Below are 21,119 nucleotides of genomic sequence, written 5' to 3'. Positions count from 1 at the left end.
TTCTTCTACTGAATCCTTCGGTTCCAGCTTCAATTGGGATTGGCCTCGTCCTGAAATAGTGAGTTGTAATCACGATCTTCAGGCAGAGCTTGTGACTTCAAGGACGGCTGCTAACCCCGGTAGACGTTACTATCGCTGCCCAATATGGAAGGTTAAACTCATGTTTTTTTGGTCGCTTTCCCATTAATTCTGTTGGCAAAATTTATGAGAAAGTATTATGCAGGAAGATGATTGCAAGTTTTTTCGATGGTTTGATGCGAGTCTATCCCCAAGTCAAGATAGTTACTTTCAGAGAGTCAAACTTGAGCGTGACCGATTGGAATCTGAACTTCGAGCGAAATCGGTACTTGAGGGTGTTCTTCAAGAGAAATTGCGCATGAAAACTGTGGAGTTTGAAGGCTTGAAGTTACAACTGGGCAGGAAAACTGAAGAGTGTGAAGCATTGATGCTAACAATTGCTAAAACGGCAACAACTTTCCGAAAGTTAAAAATCACAATCTTGTTTTTAATCATTGTAATTTTGCTACTTTTGTTATAACAAAGCTATGTTATGTCGTGTTCACTCCTCCGTTATATTCGGATGTTGATAGATTACATTACGTTTTGTTTTCATTCATTCATTCATCATTTGTTAAGGCAGGAATGAAGACGTTTTCAAATATGCCATAAATCACGAATAAAGTTACTAAACTATAACTGAAATCACAACCGTTGTATTGTACGCAAACTATGAGTGAAATCACGAATGAAGTTACTAAACTATGACTGAAATCACAACCGTTGTATTGTACACAAACTATGAGTGAAATCACGAATGAAGTTACTAAACTATGACTGAAATCACGAATGAAGTTACTCATCAGCAACTGGATCAGATGCCACTCATGAGATATAGCCACCACAAATACTAGTCATTTTTTACAAACCAGTTTGTAACATCACTTCGTTAACATATAAATCATATCATGTTTTCCACAAAATATAACCAAAATATTAACCAAACACGGATATTGTAACATACAAAGGGTTCACCCATCAGAAACCAGCACCAATTTTTTAAGAGTACGTAAGGCCAGTCAATCTTGATCACCGCGGCGGCCACATCTCTGAGGTTGAGTCCTGGTTCGATTGCTAGGTCCCTGATCCGAAACATTAGGCTGCAACAATTAATGATATAGTAAGTATATACGAGAGAGAAAGCAATGCGTACGAGTAGAAAATATAGTGATAGATGCGAAGTCTCCTGAACCTGAGAACGAGCATCTGTCCGTGGATCATTGCTGCATGTCCTCCTATTATGACCTTCTTGACCGCACCGGCGACATTTCATCACTAATGTTCGGCGCAATAACTCACTTCCATCAGCATGAAGACGAATATGTGGCTCATCACGCCTCAATTTCTTCGGCCTACCACGCTGTCGCTTTGACCTCGGGGGCGCCAGTTCCAACACACCATCAGAAGTATGCTTGGGCCAATTGTCCACCCCATTGATTGGGTAAAGGACATTCTCGTACAGCATCATCATTGTTGTCTTCAAATAATATCGGGAGACGTGTCGCGTCACATCATCACCCATCTTGTTGATTGTGGCGATAACATGTGTGCACGGGATTCCGGTTAGCTGCCACAATCTGCATAAGCATGTAAAATCGCACATGTTGACAACAAATTGGCCAGCCGGCCCTGATACTTGGTACGAAGACTGTCCGTTCCATGTAGCCCTCCATGACGACGCCCGCGCGTACCACTTATCCACAAGCTCCTTGATAACCGGAGGGACTGCGTGATCGTAGCTTTTGATCCACTGGCCTCTGATCTGTATCCTTTCCATTTAACTTGTTCGAATGTCCTCCAACATGCTGATAATTGACTTTTCTCGCGCCAATGCAATCTTCGAATTGAATGTCTCACATATGTTGTTGAGGAGCACATCACAACAAGTATGTGGAGAGAAAAATGCCTTTACCCACTTTTCTTTGGGAGCAACTCCAGAAAGCCACTGATGTGCTTGGGGGTACTCGGTCTGCAGAGCATCCATCTTATCCATAAAATGTTCGATGGTGGTAGTCGCGGCAATCTCCCATAACCGTTCTTTGAAATTTTCGCCAAAAAATCTCTTCTTGAAATTGTTATATATGTGCTGAACACAGAAGCGATGCTCGCTCTGTGGGAATTCCTCAACTATCAACTTTGCAAGGCCCTGTTGTAACACAACAAAACAAAAAGTTTCACAAAATCACAATTCCAGTACGTAATGTATGGATCAAAACACAGATGAAAAGTAATCACATAATAAGTACATTAAGTAATATTGAAATCACGCCGGCCATATACCTTTTGTTGGTCAGCCATAAACACGTATCTTGGGCCATTTGCATGCAAGTTAAGGTCATCAGACAAGTACACCAAGAACCACTTCCACTGGGCATAACCCTCGGCCTCAGTCACAGCCCACGCAATCGGGCACCAGCCATTGTTGGTATCAATTCCGATTGCTGACATGAGCTGTCCTTTATACATTCCTCGCAAGAAACAAGCGTCCAAGAAGATAATGGGCCGACAGAACTGCATCCATCCCTTCTTCAATGGGCCTAGACAGCAGTAGAACCGGAGGAATCTCAGACCCACTGCACCAGAATCCCTCGTATTCTCATAATGTATGTGTATGGAGGAATCAGGGTGCGTCCTCTCCAATTCGGCTTTGTAGCTGAACAAGATCATGTATTGGGCTGCTGCAGAGCCGAATATGTCGTCCAGTGCGTGCTCTCTGGCCCGATATGCCTTCATCCGGCCTATCTTCAGCCTAAAATCTTCATCGACACACTGCCAGATAGCGGCCAGTGGTATGTGAGGGTTGGATTTGATCTTCTCTATGTAACGCTCACCTAACCACTTTGCCGTCAGCCACTTCGAATCCAACACCTGAGAACATGTGTGCGCGTGATCGCGCTGCATATTCATCACCACACACAACCTTGCCCTTTACAAATCACACGAAGTTTGTCCCGATCATTTCTCCTCACGTGCACCTGCCTCCTGGTCATTATAGCATATTGCCTCAACACGTCATAGAAGAAATCTCTATGCTTAAAAACATCACCAGGCTTCCACAACGGTAGCACATTAGGGATGAGCTTAAACAGGGTAAACTTTAACCCACTCTTCTTCCCTCCAAATCTTCAAGGTCATCATTATCGTGTAGCTCGTCCTCAAAATCTTTCTCAAATAGTGGGTTATCTGTCATGTCCGGCTTTTCCACATAAGGCGAATACCTCCTCCGCCGTTTATCCCCTGACCCCCCTGACCCTCCTGACCCCGGCTCGGCTTCGCCGTCACCCGGCTGGTCTACATTCTCTGGGTCCTGATTCGCAGGTTGTTGCTGGAAAATGGATTCGTAATATGAAGTAAACAGCTGCTCATCTCGGCACATGTGCGCCAACGAGATAAAATGGTCCATCACCACATCTTAATCATCAGTCGCCGGTCCCTCGTTATGGAGCTGGTAGCCGTCCGGAACGTACTCAACCGACGGAATGTATACCTCCTCTTGAGGCTCCACCTCCGGCCCATCACTAACTTCGGGTCCACCCTGTACTTCGGGCCCACCCTGTACTTCCGGTACAGCCTGCACTCCAGGGCCAGCTTGTACTTCAGGTCCAGTCTCCTCGATAATGGGAACATCCGACTGCAGTTGACATTGATTGACTTCTGAAAAATCCATGGCCGGGTTGTACACATTGCCTTCAACATGTTGACAGTCTTGGCTATGAATTGATTGCCCCTTCTGATTTCAACATAAAATCACAACTGAACGCCATACATACAAACATAAATCACAAATGTTGTACAAGGGTGTGCACTAACCTCTGCCATGCTAGCAGGTTCTACAAGTGCCTCTTCTTCATGCTGTAAATCTTGGTCAGAGTGATTTAATTGTCCAATCTGACAAAAAGGATTAATCACATATGCATACCAAACATAAAACTGAAATCCCAAACAAAATCCAAAATGATGTACTAACCTCTGCATGGTCGACTAAGGATTCGCATGCATGGACCTATCCTTGTCCAACAACTCCAAGTGCATCATTCTGTTCAACCTCAACCTCAACCTCAACCTCAACCTCTTCATCAACCACAGCAGGTGCGGATTGTGCTCTATCTGTACTACAAGATGCAAATGCGTCCAACAGATTCTTATGTGCTGCCTCCTCTTCCCTCTTCCATTCCCGACGTTTGTCTTCTAAACTTTTGGTCAAATACTCTTCAAACTCGACATCCCTAGGGTACCACTCAAGCATCAATAATGGTGGTGCCGATGGGTTCCCCTGTTTCTTCATTTTCGGTTTACGCTTCGGCACAACTGTTTCTCCTTCGTCTATTTCTTCAATGACCACCTTGCTTTTTTTACAAGAACTGACAAACTATAGTAACTCATGTGCTTCTTCCTGTCGCTTCTTCAGTAGGGCAGCCGCCGCCGTTAACTCCACCACATAAATGTGAACTAGCTTTGTGCTAGTAGCCGCGACTTCCAGAAAAAGCTCCAGGTGCTCATCGTCAGTAATGGGCAGCAATGGCCATCCTATGTCCACGCCGGTACAGTCATGACTGTACTTTGGATGAACGTAATAGATCTCACAAACGGTTTTCCTATGATACCTCAACCGCACCACCATACTGGACAGATCTAAGAGCTCAAATTGGAGAATATTGCAAAAGACAAAGAATGTCACTTGCCCCCCAACATACTTCTTCTGCCCATTGATTTCGAAGAGTGACCCTCAGTGATGAAAAGTAACAGAAAACATCCCGAATTTGTCCTCCGTTAGGGTTTATTTAGAGTTAGAAATATTCCAAATTTAAACCAACAAACCAATTTCACACAAATCAATTTCACACAATCACACTCGCCATCACACTCAAAAGACACAAGCATTTTTAAATTTCAACTTACTATATTCATCCTCCGGGACAAAGAAATCCAACAGAGGATCGCGGATGTCCCATGTTTCTGGGTCTACATCGACTATCTCCGGTCCGCGACCGTGTCTAGGTGATGCCGGAGGTGATGGTGATGATGCCTCAGCCGGTGGCGCTGGCGTCTTCTTTTTGTTCCGTGAAGACCTACGGGAGGTGGACGCACCGGAGGAGGAAGCTCCAGCGGTGCCTCGCTTCCGTTTTGGCGGCATTGATGAAAAATGGAGCGTGAGATAAGAGATAGGAGGGAAAATGACGAAGTGAATGAAATTGAAATGGAGGGAAATGGAAAAGAGCGAAAAAGTTGTAGGAGTTTAATTAACAAAAATTAAAATATCATTGCAGGCCCATTCCTCTAAGGCACAAAAACTAAAATTTCAAACGAAAACAAAAACAAAAATTTCAAATTAAGGCGTCCCTTGGGAAGAGAAGAGAGAGGACAGGTGAAATGATGTTCAAGGTCACATCACACAGAGGCGGCGTCATCCACAGTGCATGCAGCAGGTGTGATACGCAAAAGGTCGCATTTGCCCTTTTAGCCCTTGAGGGTACTATGGTCCGAAAAAACCTCATTCGTGATTATATATTTTGTTCGATACCTGTGTTGTGATTTTTAGATGTTAGGGGTGTCTGTTGTTACACAATGAAAAGTTAGGGGTATTTTGTGCAGTTCACTCTAAATGTTAATATTTGACGGATTACCACTTTCTAATTCCTATGTTGTAATATTTTAGTGGGAAAATTGCCGCTACTTTTTTTATTTTCCACTCTTTCAACAAATTAAGGCTTAAATGTATTACTACTATATATAATAATTGACGAATTGCCACTATTTCTAATGCCAATGTAATATTTTAGTGGGAAAATTGCCACCACTATTTTTAATTGTTTCATGCAGTTTTTGAATTTTCTATTCTTTCATCAAATTAGTGCTTCAGCCTTCACTGTACTATTATAATAATTAACTACTATACATATTATTATTATCACTAATTTATAATTACATAAACTTTGATTCGGTTTTTTCATTTCCAAATTTTAAATGAATAAAACACATCATATAAATTAATAATATAAATAATGCAATTAATTGTTAGAGTATTAACATCAAAATAAATTTATATACAATAAAACAAATAATTTCTACTTTATTTATTTTTGTAATTTCTACTCAATTTATTTTTGTCGGTTATCTTTTGAATAAGTTGTTTTAATTAATTTCTTCAATAATTAAACTTCATTAGTAATTTGAAATTTTCTTTTTAGAATCATGTTTAAGTATTTGCGTATAACAACTTCCGTGAGTTATAATAGGAGCAAATCACCATTATTGTACTGAATAGAAATGTGAGTATAGGACTGTTGAACTGACATTTAACTCTAGTGTAACATCAGTGTATGATATAGAAAGATCAATGTATTGTTTGAGTATATATATCCTCACGATTTTAATAAAATGTGACTAATTTAATGTGATAACAGGCCATTTTTTTAGTAGTGTCTAATCTACTTGACCTGGCGGAATTAAACTGGATCTATCTACCTGACCTAGCGGATGGGAAAAGTACGAACACTTGCATGACAACCAAACTCGTGGCAACTTGTAAACTGGAGTTAAACTAACTAGAACACCTGTGTCTGAAGGAACATGCTGAAACTTTCCCAAAATAGACAGACAAAGATGCAAAAGCAAGTGGGGACCATTTTTCCTAAGCTGACTGGGGCTAGCAGAAAAGCTGGAAAAGCAAAAAAGAGGAAAAGCAGATGCAGATCTGATCCTAAATACCAGTAAACTTCATCTTCTTCATGAATCCAACGGGAAATACAGAACAAAGCAGAGCATTAAACACCATGAAAACAGAGCAAACTCAGATCTAAATTTAAACATGAAATTAAAGCCTAAACTAACAGATATAAGCTGCTGGGTCTAGCAGATGCGATATCGAAAAGTAAACAACCATAATCATGCAGAATAGAAACAGAAAACTTCAGATCCACCAATACAGATTCAGATCCACCACAATCCAACAAAATCCCAACGTCTCCACATCCAGATCTACAAAATCCAACGACAATCCAATAGATCCCAACTCCAAACAACCAACAAACAGCAATTGTGAAACAGAACAACAGAAATTAAACATCAACTAGACAAAATCAACATAAGATAAACTGCAATTTCCATAGCTCCAGATTCAAAGCAGAGTGTGACTTGAACTTTAGAAACAACTACAACAACTACGGAATTCAGAACACGAAACTGATCTAAAAACAGCAAGGTCCAGATCATAAGAATAAAACAAAGCTTCAAAAAACCAGAAATAAATGGAGATCCAACGTCGGAATCGTCAATTCCTCCGTCGAAACCACATAATTACGCTAAGAAAACAGCAAACTATCTAAACTAAGCTAAGAAATCAGCAAATCAACTAAACTAAGCTAAGAAAGCGGTGGCGTTAAGCGCCTATGAGAGTTTCCTACCTAAACTACCAGAATGGTAGCGTTAAGCGCTGCTTTCTTCATTCATGTTGGTCCCTTTATATAGGGATGCTTCAAGCTCAAATCCTTGGAGTATGGTCTTCATGATTTGACGTTTGTACCCTTAAAATATGATCTTTTAAAACTGCTCATTTCTTCACTTTTTCTGCTCCATTTTCCCTGCCCCGGATAATTTGTGTGCGTTCCTAGCTCCGACAGATTTTTCACGCACCTGCTCTCCTGATAATTCTCCTTGACCTAGCGGATTTTTGACAATTTTTACTCATTTTCTGCTCATTTTGCATCTGCTCGGTCAATTTGCAGCATCTACTTGACCCAACAAATATCTGCACACTTAAGCTCAAATTTGCGCATTATCTCCCCCAAAAAGCATGTTATATCACCCAAAACCAATGCATGAAACGAGCCTTATCAAGACCAGCCAAAAGCCAAAAGCATGAAATGAGCCTCTTCGACGACCAACATGCTTCGCAGCCTTCCCCTCACACAACACTCGCATCTTTCCTCTCCCACAACGGCAATACGACACACTATCATCTGCTATGTCAGTTACCACCTCCATTTGCCTAAGCATATGAGGAATAAGATAAACATAGAAATATAAGAATACATTAGACAGTAGTAGTATCACATATCATCTTTGTTTGTGCATACACAAAGCAAATAATCTTAGTAAGATTGTCAACAAGCACTAACATGTAACCACATAGAATTTGTCATCACAACTCGCACTTGTGTCCACTCAGTTGAAGGTTCAACTTTACCAACATACTCCACATCCCGGTTGTCCTCCAAGGCGATGTGATCAGGTATGGCATCGAGCTAGTTCGATAGGGTAATTGGTCATCTCTGCTCGGATGAAATTATGGAGAAGGATGCAAGCCAATATTATTCAGATTTGGATCTTAATTGGGTAAAAGGATGCACTATGAAGGATTCCCCATCGCATTTTTAAGAGCGCGAAGGCATGTTCAGTTACGTTGCATGCCTTCGTATGTCTTACATTAAAGAACTCAATAGCATTCTGAGGGCGTTGTGACTTGACTATCCACTCCTTGAGATGGTAGCGCACACCCTTGTACGGTATTAAAAAATTCTCACTGTTAGCATACCCATTTTCGCACAAACAATAATTGCCTGCAGGAATTTCGAAAGTAATTTCCATTTTTTGAGCTAATCGAAAAAAAATATTTGAAATCTAATGAAATATGTTTTTGATAAAGAAGTACAACCCTAACCTTTGGGGATCTTTAAGCCATATTCCCTACTAACAGCGTCCCTAAGTACTCGTGAATCCTCGGCAAAACCTTCCCATCCGGCTAAGGCATAAATGAAGCGCATTTTCCCGTCGCAAGCAGCAAGAGTGTTGGCAGCTATTTGCCCATTCTGCATCCTATACCGAGGTTTGTCCGCATTGCTCACTAAGACGTTGATATAAGTCTCATCCAAAGCACCGTGTGACCCTAATATGCATTAATCAAACACAAATTATGAAGGTCCTAAAATAAGGAAACCAAATCTATTGCAAAGGGGATAAGGTAATGAAGTGACTGTTTGATTTTTGAAATATACCTTGAAATGCTTCCTCCTAGAATCAGTTGAGCCATCTGTTACGGGTTCGGGCTTAGCCAAAAATAATTTGGTGAATGTCTAATAATGCGCTTAAAACAACGTAGAAGTAATTGGATTACAGTAAAACTAGACCTCATAAAATCAAACTCGACACCAGAGATTTTTGTGGTGTGCAAGGATTCCAAGAAAAATGGCTACTTGTTCCTCAATTATCATGAATCTTCTATCCCTCATCCCCCCAACTCCTTCAATGTTCTACACAATTTACCAAATGTGTTTCTATCCATTTGCAGATTAACAAAGCAATCAACATCACTAACACCTACTAGCCGACTCAAATGTTTAACTTGGGCAGGTATTTTATCAACTAGAGAGTAAGGTCTAGTGAAACGGCAATGTTGCTGATGACCAAGCTGGGGCCTTTTTAAATATTGGTGGATGACTACCATCTTTGGAATACGAAGAAGAAAGACTATTTCTTCAAGTTGATTATTTCGACGGTTGTGCAAACATATCGCACCATCAAACTAAAACAAAGTAACCAAATTGATTTTAGCTTATACTACTCCCTCTGTCCCATAGTAGTTGTCACACTTTCCTTTTTAATTTGTCCCACAAAAGATGTCACATTTTCTCTTTTGGAAAAAGTTCCTTCTCACATCAATTATAAAATTATATTTTCTCTCACCACATAACACACAAAATAGCATTTCTTAAAATCTCGTGTCATTTCCCAAGTGTGAAATCTCATATGGGAGACTGAGGGAGTATAAAAATATAGGTTATATCTTGATCCGAAGAACCGTTGCATGTATCACATAGAAGAGACCCACACAGTAACCGGAAACATAAAAAATTCAAGCCAATTAAATAAATTTTCTCATTATTAAAAATCATTTAATGTAACACCCCGACTTTTTATACCCATTTTATTTCTTTTAGTTGGGACCAATTTTAAGAAGCTGAAAAATTAATTAATTATTCTAATCCTGCAGTCAAATCCTCAGTCAACATGAACTCCTTCTCCTAACCTCATTCTACACAGTTTATTCATCAATATCTCCATCTTCCCTAAAATCTCTCCAACCACCAAATCCATCAATATCTATCAGTTTTTTCTATATATATCCTATCAATCCCACAATACACATTAATTCAATACCAAGAAAACAAAGAGTTAGAGAGTTAGAGAAGAAAACCGAGAGAGTTAGAAAGGAGAGAAGCGGCGGCGCCGATTGCCGCTGAGGTAGGAGGCAGTGGCGGCGGCGGTGTCGCAGCGAGAGGCTGGCAGATCAATGCGAGAGGGCTCGAGGCGGAGTGCGATATAACGGATGGCAAAGACGGAGAGAGAGTTTGAATAAGGGCTGGGGCAGCCGAGTTCCGGCAAGGACGACGGTGGTAGCAGCCCCGTCTAGAGAAGTTGCTCAATGGAGAGCTCACCATCGCTGGACTGCGGTGACTGCAGAGTTCGTGAGTTGGTGACATCAGCGGCAATGATCGACGGAGGAGAATGTTCTTGGATCGAATGGCGACGGGCAGCGTTGAAGCCACCGTGATTCGGGCAGAGGTGACGTCGCAGCCTGCGCTTCTCCGGTAGTGGCAGAGAGGGCGAGGAGCAAGGTCTGACCGCGACTTCGATGCGGTAGCGCAACGGGCCGAACAGCGATGGCAATCCCAGCAGCGGCGCGGAGGAGATGGCAGCGGCGGCGAATTGACACGGAGAGAGAGAGAACAACAACGAACAGCGGTAACTTCTGCTGGGTCGCGGCATTGGCTGCGGTGGGGCTGTATTTTTGCCGGCGACAACCATCGAAAGAGAGAGAGAGAAAGAAGAGAGGAAGAGGAATGGAGGCACAGCTGATTTCCCTCCAGTAGGATTTTGTTTGGAAAAAGAATGAAAGGGACGATGGAGTATTTTATGAGCTATTCTTTTTTAAGGATTTGGGCCATATGATTAAATCAAGGAAGTGGGCCAATTCTGGCAAATCAAAGAAATAAGTTGGGGATGTTATTAGGGAATTAAAGATTGGGCTGGAGTACATTAAATCAATGGGTGACATCATGCACGCTTTTCGAAAACGGAATAGAACACAAGTTAAGGCTTTAAACGAACAAGGTGAGCTTTTTAACTAAGTATTTTGTGGAGTTTGTATCCTACATTATTGTGTAGGCTTACTTTTAAATTTACGCAATATCTTTCAAGTATGAGTTATGAGCTTAAATTCCAATTATATTGTGTCATGCCGTATTTTGTTTTTGAGGATGTGCCTATCTGATCGCCCTAGTGGGGAGTGAGTCCCTACTAGAAGTTATGAGTTTAATCGAATTTGGGTTTGTCTAGGGAGTGAGTCCCTATTCAAGCTAGTGTACACAGAGGGGATCGTGCGCTATCTTTCGAGTTGGCCGGTCCAGTGATCGAGAATGTGGACACGTTCTTGTTTCACATATGAGGTTTAGATATGGTACGAGGAGAGAGAAAATGGGCTGCAGCCATACTTTTGAGCGAGAAAATGTTTTGGTGACTTGGTCTTTTATAAAACCCCAAGTTCACTTTTAAATGCTGACACAATATTTTATGAAAATTATTTTGGCATGTGTCCACTGAGTGCATCAAGTACTCAGCCCTGCATTTCTTTTTAAAAATGTGCAGGTTAAGTGTGACGGGTGTGGTGGGTGTTGAGCAAGACCGTTGAAGAAATTTAAGTGTGTAGAATGTGTCATGTCTTCACACGTGGCATATTCCTTCTCGGTATTACTTTCGCTGAGTAGTTGTCCTTCTTTCGAGTTCTTGTATAGCTGAGATAATATTCATTTTTGAGTTGTTGATTGTTGAGACACTCGGCGTTTATTCGAGCTATTCTCATTTGTTTCGAGCTTTGGTCGAGTTGTGTTGTTTTCCCCTTTCTTCTCCGCTTCTTTAATCCTCCCCTAGTCGAGATCAACCGTGTTTTATATCCTTAGAAAATGTGAGCGTGACATTTAAAGTTCAAATCTACATACATGTTAGGACTGGTATACTGAAAAGCATATTTCGAGCATGTTGCACGGATAGAATTGCTTGTATACAATAAACTCTACAATCCACTTTTAACTCAAGGCGAGAAGAAGTAATTTTATCGCATTGGTGTTTACTTATGCATTTATAAGATGTTTCTCAAACATTTAAATGTATAAGAAGCAAATAAGTCTAATCCTTCTGCATAGTAGACTGGTCGTGAACGACATTCACAGAAGGCGATGTAGTCGGTCCTTTGTAGAAGAGAAATAGAATTTCACAGCCTAGATAGCCTATGGCTACCAATCGTGAAAGGTTGCAGTGTCAGTCCACATGTTTCCTTACCTTAGAAAATAAACGACACTGGTGTGGTATAGCACTGAAGGATCTAACAGTCAGATAAGCCTTTCTTGCTATTTACTGAACGACGAGGTCTCGGTGATTGTTATTTCTTAATCATTGTTGACATAACATTGAGCATACGATATTGATTATGCACTACTTTGATTTATCAAATGGTGCGGATTTTTTGCAATCCAAGAATCCTGATATCTTGATATCTTGGGTAGTGCAATGAATTGTGTGTTGGGTGAGTCAAGTTTGATAATATCCTCAAGAGGTGTTAGAAAAAGGTTTTATTATTCAGAAACCCGACCGTTGGAATTTATTCCAGAATAATAAATAAAGATTTTGAACTAGACAACTATTGGAAAAAGATATTAATTAATTAAAGCCAAATAGCAGACTTAAATTAATTAATGGATATTTATATCTTAAACACAGGAAATAATAAATTAAGAGGTAAAGCCCGGATTACTCGTAATTTGGGATTGGACGGGCAGTCTATATTATTATACTATAGTGGATGATAATAATATTCTGTTGGACTTGTATTAAATTGGGGCTCAATTTAATTAGTAAAAGTCCAACATATTTGGCCCAAGTCCAACCTCCATGGATCCCTAATGTGGCCCAACTCTATATAAGAGGATACTAGAATGGGGATTTTAATTAATTTTTATGATAAAATCATTCCCCTCTCTCCCCAGGAGTGGGCGAAATTTTCAGTTCTCCAGAACTGAAGTTCTATCTTCTATCTAGTCAAGTCCTTTCTATTGTGACAAGTTTTGCCCACCCAAAGGTCATAATCAGAGTTCGGGAGACAGATTAGATGATTCGTGGTTGAGTTCGAAGAACATCAAGTGGAGAAGGCGCAAGCAATCGTCGATTCTTTGGAGAATCAGATCGGTAATTCTAAACCGTAATGTTTTAGGTTTTAATTCCTTTTACTTGAATTATTTGCATTCTTGTATGCAATTTTGTGTTTAACATGTGAATCAATTAATCCCATAATCGGTCAAATAGATCCGTAGATCTGATTTATTTGTTTATGCATGACTTTCGCTGTGCAAGAGGCACCAAACCCCAGCAATTGGTATCAGAGCCAATTTTTTGCTTTGATTATGTGGATTAATTTCATGTTATGTGAATTGTTTGAATGTTTAATTATCTTGGTTTGGTTTGTGTTTTGTTGTTTATTTTGAATGAATGAATAACAGAAAAATACAATAACCAAGAACGTGGTTTGAGCGGCAGTAACACACGCCAATTTGCCGAGCTAGGGTTTTTGACCTATTCCCATTTTTTATTAACTTGGCGTGAATATTGGATACAATAATCAATCTATGTAATCATGACCTAATGATTACATAATGTTTGTGTGAATTTTGATTCCCAAATAATGATTTCATGAATAATTAATTGATAACTATTTCTTGTAATTTGTTTTAATTGTTGTCGTGCATATTATTTGTTCGAATCAAATTGTCGCGCTTGTGATATTTTGAATCGTCACACCGCGTTAATTGATTGCATGAATAATTACTTGATAACCCTTAGAAATAATTTTAGAGTTAATTTCAAGATAAAATTTAGAATAAGTTTTGAAGATATCAATTTAATTGTATTATTAAAATTTAATTTTTTAATTAAATTATGGATTAATTGAATTTTATCCGTATTTTATGGATTTGGATTGATGTGATTCTATTTAGATAAATCCTAGATAAATTTGGATAATGATAATTAATTTTTATTTCGTCTTATGGATTTATATAGATTTTATTCTATGTAAATTAATCCTAGATAGACTAAGTTAAATTTTAATTATGTTTATCCATATCTTGTAGATATTGATAGATTTATATCTATCTAGAATATATATTAGTAGATTTGGATCATTAAAATCCATATTTTATCTTTATCTTGTGGATATTTGTAGAATTAATTCTATTTAGAAAATATCATAGTAGATTTAGATAATTAACTTTATCTCTATCTTATAGATATTGATAGATTTATATCTATCTAGAATATATCTTAGAAGATTTAGATAATTATTAATCCAGTATTGTAATTATCTTTTGGATTTAAGATAGATTTTTCTATCTAGTTAAATCCTAGTTGAATTAGTTAATATTAATTCTAGTTTATCCTAGTTTATGGATATAAATAGATTTATTTCTATTTAGAAAATATCCTAGATAAATTTGGATAAAGATAATACAAGATAATCCTTATCTAATTGGATTTTGTTAAAATTAATTTTATCTAGAATAAGTCCTAATAGATATGATATATTCTAGTTTCTAATTCTAAATAATCTAGGATCTGTTTAATCTTAAAATGATTGGATTTTATCTTCGTCTTATGGATTTGTAGAGATTTGGTTCTATCCTGAAATATCCTAGTATGATTTAGATAATGATAATCCAACGTCAATCTTATCTTGAATTTTAGAATTTGATTTTATCCATGTAAAATCTAGAATGATCCTAAGAGGATTTAGATAGATTTCACTCTATCTTGATAAATCCTAAATGATTTTGGATAACCATTATTCAAGATAAATCTTATCAAATCCTAAATCCTAAATGATTTTGGATAACCATTATTCAAGATAAATCTTATCAAATCCGAAATTCCTATTTTGGATAAGATAAGGAATTAATTATTTTAAATCTCCCTAGATTTATTAAATAATTTCAATAATTATCCAGTGTGATTAATCACCATGAATTAAATGGATTTATCTGTTTATTTGGTGATTATATGTTATAAGTGGATTATCTGCCTTATCTGCTTATGTGATAATTATGCAAAAAAACATATTTAAAATGACTAAGTGATAATTACAACAGTGCGTTGTATATGGTCTCCATAAATTGGTCTATATATGAATCAATTTCTAATATTATCACGACCCACCTTAGTGGGAGCAATAATCCTACGAAATAGTAAGTTCATAAGATTAGACTTCTTAATAGTAAATTGTTTAAACTAGAAGCATGTTTCTAATATTTTCGCGATCCACCCTAGTGGTAGCCATAATCCTACGAAATTGCAAGTTCATATGTTTAAACATTTTTATAAGATAGCTATGGAATTTTGTTAGTGGCGTACGACCTTCCCTAGAAGGAGTATCAAAACAGAAATGAAATTCCTAGATGCTAATATTTATGGTAAAAGCTTAGGCAATATTTGGCGGCCATGCCACCTTAGTGGTCTTTAGACTATTCGTCGGTATTGTGACCAGGAAATTGTTGGAATCCAAATTTGTATGACCTCCCTAAAGGCGTACTTAATTTGGTTTTCACAGTTGCGAGATACATAAATTGTTTTGTGGTTGTTTGCAATTATGTATCAAGCATAGCATGTGATAAATAGTTTTATTTCTTCTCAGCCAAATTCTTAATAATGTCTGCTAACCTTAATGAAATCAAACTCGAAGGACAAAATTATGTAGACTGGAAATGTAAAATGGATAAGATTCTCATTGCTGAAACCTTAAAGTTTGTATTCTCCAATTCATGTCCTCCATTTCCTTGACAAAATTCTATAAAGAAAGTTCAAGAATGCATTTCATGCATGTACTTGACAAGTTTTTTGAGGAAGAAGGTCAAACTACTTTCTTTTAAGTAGTAAGACAAGTCTTGGTTTATACTGATGATAAAAGGATATCCAATGAGGACGTTATCCAGATTCTATTGGAACATCCAAAAGAGAGAGAATGTTGCGAGGAATCTTCTGATTCAGTTACTCAAATAGTTTCTACACTCAGTTCATCGCCAAAAGTAATAGAAAGTGGTTATATGAAGGTTGTTACTGAAAAGTTGGAAACCTTAAGCATTATATTCACTTAATTACTATTGGAGGAAGATACCACGATAGTTGACGAATTCATTAAGGTTGCATCTTTCCTATGTCTGAGTTCAATAGAACAAAAGACTAGCAATGGAAAGAGGGAAGAGCTGAATTGTCATCAATGCCCGCTGAAAGCAAGAAAGGCAAGAAAACTTAGGTGAAAAGGCAAGGAGAAGATGCATTGTAAGTCGGATTGACCTCTTTTAAGAAGGATAATGACTTAGATAACAATGCAACTTCTAAAAGAGAGTTCTAGATCCAGTTTGTCAGTTGTTGCAGTGGGAGCTATTTATTTACGCTAATTTTATTGTTTTGTTTTAATGTGTAAGACTTTGTTTTATTGGTACAATATAGTTTAGAAAGAATCCAGTTTCAGTTTCTAAACTTGTTTATGACCAAGCGATGTTCGATGTCATTTTATAATGCGTGCATTATTAAGAAATGTGATTCGAATATCTATCATAGTACCATAGAAAAACAAATTATACATCATAGTATCTAATCAATATAAATGCAACAAGATTGAGTTTTACACAACAATTCAACTTCTTAAACAATGAATGATAAAGTATTTGTGGCACTTAATCATAAGGCCAAGAAAGTACTTAGTAATTGTTCACTCATTTTGTCTAACTCAAGTGACTATCGAGATTTTAACAACTTGTGTGTTAAATAACTTGAAGGTCAAGTAAGTCTGGTTGATGCACTATAAGTTAGAATCCTTTGGTGGTTCAAGGGATTCAGAATACTTATAGAGATGCGGACTAGTAAGTCTCAATGGTTTACACCATAGGAGACGAGCAATGAGTTAAGATCGGTAGTGGGAGTTAATCCTAGTTGACTACTCCAAGCATTTTTCCATAGAATGTTATAGTCATGTAAGAAGACATCGAAGTCTCTAAAAGACAAGTTCGATAAGTGAATAGTTGTACTCAATGATACTTTATCATTGATGGGATACACATTGGAAACAATTAGTTATACCTTAAAGAAACTACCATAACATTAGTACCTTCTACAAGATACGAGTTGTGGACTAGAGGCAAGTCTAGTCTAGCACATCTCAAGGTGTGCAGTTATTCCAACACATGTTTTGAAAAAGATATCCAAGTAATTGGAGTTGTGTACTAAGGTATGTTTTAAGGTTATCCCAAATGATAGAAAAGGTACAGGTTCTATAATCTTCAAGGCAATATAGGAGTTTGTTTACACGAATACTAGATCCTTTGATGAAGATTATGAGAAGAACTACAAGCCTAACAACCATGATAATTTTCAAGATAAATGAGAGATATCGATTTTTCCATTTTAACCAAGAAGTTATACCATTAGAAAGTTATGCACTAATACAATCAACGTTTGTATCTAAGATTGTAACAGTCGTGTCGTAGTGGGAGCGTTCTTTGGGAACATAACAAGTTCATGGGCAATGTTATATGTTTATGATGAAATGCTTAAAGGAGAACTATTTGAATACTAAGTGAGTTATTTGAAGCCTTGATATGTGATCATGTGAAGTTCTACTTATTACAACAATAACACTATTGGGAATAAGCTAAAGGGTGTGGCTACACATTTAGAATTAAATGGCGTGTTTAAGTTTTGTTTCGTTGAATTAGTGTAACCTTATTCATTATTACAGGTTATTTATATATCTTTTTTTTCGAGAAGTTCACTTTATAAAATGAGAATATACTACTGAGTTTTAAAAGCTCACTATTTTTCGGATTGTTTGTTTTGCAAATAAAACCCCTTTCTCTAAGTAGCTGCACCCCCATCAAGTCACCAGTCGTACAATTTTGATAATCACACCACAAAGTGACATCGCTTATTCAGTTTTTTTTGGCTAGTCGAGTTATGGTGTTACAGTTTGGTAGTCAAGTCTATAAACTACATGGCATGGCCCATTTTGTTTTAAAAAGGCACGCCCCTGTTCACTCAAACCATGATTATAAACGCGTTTCCAACCACCGATACTCCTAACATGCTCTGGGAGTTGTTCCAATTAATTGGTAGGGTTCATTCATACCCTCTTTGACCAATTTGAACGAAAAATTACATCTGAGAGAGGGCTTCGGCGAGGGAGAGGGCTTCAGCTGGATATGTGAATTCCACAAATCGTTGGACGTCAACGGTTTCTAAATTGCTTGGCCGGCATGCGTGGCTACTGACACTATCATAATGTTTTCATCTTCGATTCTAGATCATAGGTACAAAGGTTGGTAGTAAATTGGATTGGTATACGTTTTTGTTTCCTGAAATCTACATCTTGAAATCTACATGTGTTTGAGTTTAATTAGACAAAAAGCTCTATGAAATTCATAGTATGGATTGGTATTTTTTTTACTTGAAATCTACTTGTGTCTAATTAGACAAAAAAAACAAGCCTCGTATGTGTCGCTCCACAGAGATAGCAACTATTGCAATTGTGATTTATTTATAAAGTGAATTAGAGGAAGAAGTTTTCTTCCTAATATGAACTTGGCTTGAATGTGTTTGGTATGTGTCGAATGTATTGCTAGGGTTTGGTGCCCCTCGCACAACGGAAGTCATGCATAACCAAATAAATAAGATCTACGGATCTATTTGACCAATTATGAGATTAATTGATTCACATGTTAAACACAAAATTGCATACAAGAACGCAAATAATTCATGTAAAAGGAATTAAAACCTAAAATATGAATTTTCTACGGTTTAGAATTACCGATATTATTCTCCAAAGAATCGACGATTGCTTGTGCCTTTTCCACGTGATGTTCATCGAACTTAACCACGAATCATCTAATCTGTTTCCCGAACTCTGATTATGACCTTTGAGTGGGTAAAGCTTGTGACAATCGAAAGGACTTGACTAGATAGAAGATAGAACTTCAGTTCTGGAGAACTGAAAATTTCGCCCACTCGTGGGGAGAGAGGGGAATGATTTTATCATAAAAATTAATTAAAATCCTCTTTCTAGTCTCCTTTTATATAGAGTTATGATGAGCCAGATTAGGGATCCATGGATGTTGGACTTGGGCCAAACCTATTGGACTTTTACTAATTAAATTGAGCCCCAATTTAATACAAGTCCAACATAATATTATTATCATCCACTATAATATAATAATATTGACTGCCCGTCCAATCCCAAATTACGAGTAATCCGGGCTTTACCTCTTTAATTTATTATTTCCTGTGTTTAAGATATAAATATCCATTAATTAATTTAAGTCTGCAATTTGACTGTAATTAATTAATATCTTTTTCCAAGAGTTGTCTAGTTCAAAATCTTTATTTATTATTCTTGAATAAATTCTAATCGATCGGGTTTCTGAATAGTAAAATTTTTTTCGAACACCTCTTGAGGATATTATCAAATTGGACTCACCCAACACACGATTTATTGCAATAACAATACTAGGACCTTTAGATATTGATCACCACTACCTAAGATATCAGGATTCTTGGATTGCAAAAAATCCGCACCATTTGATAAACTAAAGTAGTGCATAATCAATATCGTATGCTCAATGTTATGTCAACAATGATTTAGAAATAACAATCCCCGAGACCTCGTCTTTCAGTAAATAGTAAGAAAGACTTATCTCACTGTTAGATCCTTTAGTGTTATACCACACCAGTGTCGTTTATTTCCTAAGGTAAGGAAACACGCGGACTGACACTGTAACCTTTCACGATAGGTAGCCAAAGCCTATCTAGGTTATGAAATTTTATTTCTCTTCTACAAAGGACCGACTGCGCCGCCTTCTGTGAATGTCATTCACGACCAGTCTACTATGCAGAATGATTAGACTTATTTGCTTCTTATACATTTAAATGTTTGAGAAACATCTTATAAATACATAAGCAAACACTAATGCGATAAAATTACTTCTTCTCGCCTTGGGTTAAAAGTGGATTGTAGAGTTTATTGTATACAAGCAAATCTATCCGTGCAACATGCTCGAAATATGGTTTTCAGTATACCAGTCCTAACAATCTCCCTCTTATACTCAAAATCATGCTTTCGAGTATACCCACTGCCAAAACTCTCCCACTTATACTCTAAGCAGGTCTCAGACCATGATACATTGAATTACTATACTTTTCACCTCATGTGTAAAACATGTTACCATATAGGCATTTTGTGAAAAATTCTATCAGATTGTTCTCTGATGATATCTTGGTAACCATAATGTCTTGCTGCGCACTTAATCATTAATTAATTTCATACTTCCTCTCTATGTGATTGCTTAGCTTCATCAGCTCGTGTTTCCCTCGAGTTAGACACATGACTAGAGTAATCATAACAAAGTATAATACTCATACACATACTCGGAATCAAGGTCAAACCTAGGAAGTTACTGAGATTAACAACTACCTTAGCAGTTTCAGATGAAACCACACCTGTAATTATCATGATAGAGTCTATGATTTGATCACACTCTTTCATGTCTTAGTGTTCAACTCCTAAAAGAGCACATAGTCAGAGGATGATTCGATCATCGATCAATTATAAAATCGAGTTGATGCAACCTAAATGACATAACATGGATGTTTGGTATATTAGAGCATACCGTTTAGTCTTCTTCAAGTACTATAGCATATTCTTTACCCAATCCAATGTCCTTGGCCTTGGTTAATATGATATCAAGCTACTATGCCAACGACAAAGCTAATATCTAACTTAATACACATCATAGCATACACGAGACTTCCAATTACGGAACTTGTCTCATTCCTCTTGATCTCATTAGTGTCGAAAAACACTTGACTAGAGACAAGATGATTCCATCTAGAGAAGTAAAACCTTTTCTTGGAATTTTCAATGCTAAAGTGTCTAAGTATTGTGTAGATAAATGATTCCTTAAGAAATATAACATTCT

At 37.5% G+C, this 21,119-nt stretch overlaps 1 long non-coding RNA gene across 1 annotated transcript; it reads right to left on the bottom strand.

Moving 5' to 3' along the window:
- Positions 1–8,910: 8,910 nt before the first annotated feature.
- Positions 8,911–19,023, bottom strand: LOC121765103. The gene is made up of 3 exons (XR_006042724.1): positions 18,956–19,023; positions 9,051–9,101; positions 8,911–8,941 (listed from the first exon to the last, which is right to left on the bottom strand). It is a non-coding gene; the product is annotated as an uncharacterized LOC121765103 (long non-coding RNA).
- Positions 19,024–21,119: the final 2,096 nt, after the last annotated feature.

The sequence above is a fragment of the Salvia splendens genome, chromosome 14, assembly GCF_004379255.2.
Source record: "Salvia splendens isolate huo1 chromosome 14, SspV2, whole genome shotgun sequence".
Lineage (NCBI taxonomy): Eukaryota > Viridiplantae > Streptophyta > Magnoliopsida > Lamiales > Lamiaceae > Salvia > Salvia splendens.
The sequence above is the reverse complement of the archived record's forward strand: the minus strand, read 5'-3'. Positions and strand labels throughout refer to the sequence as shown.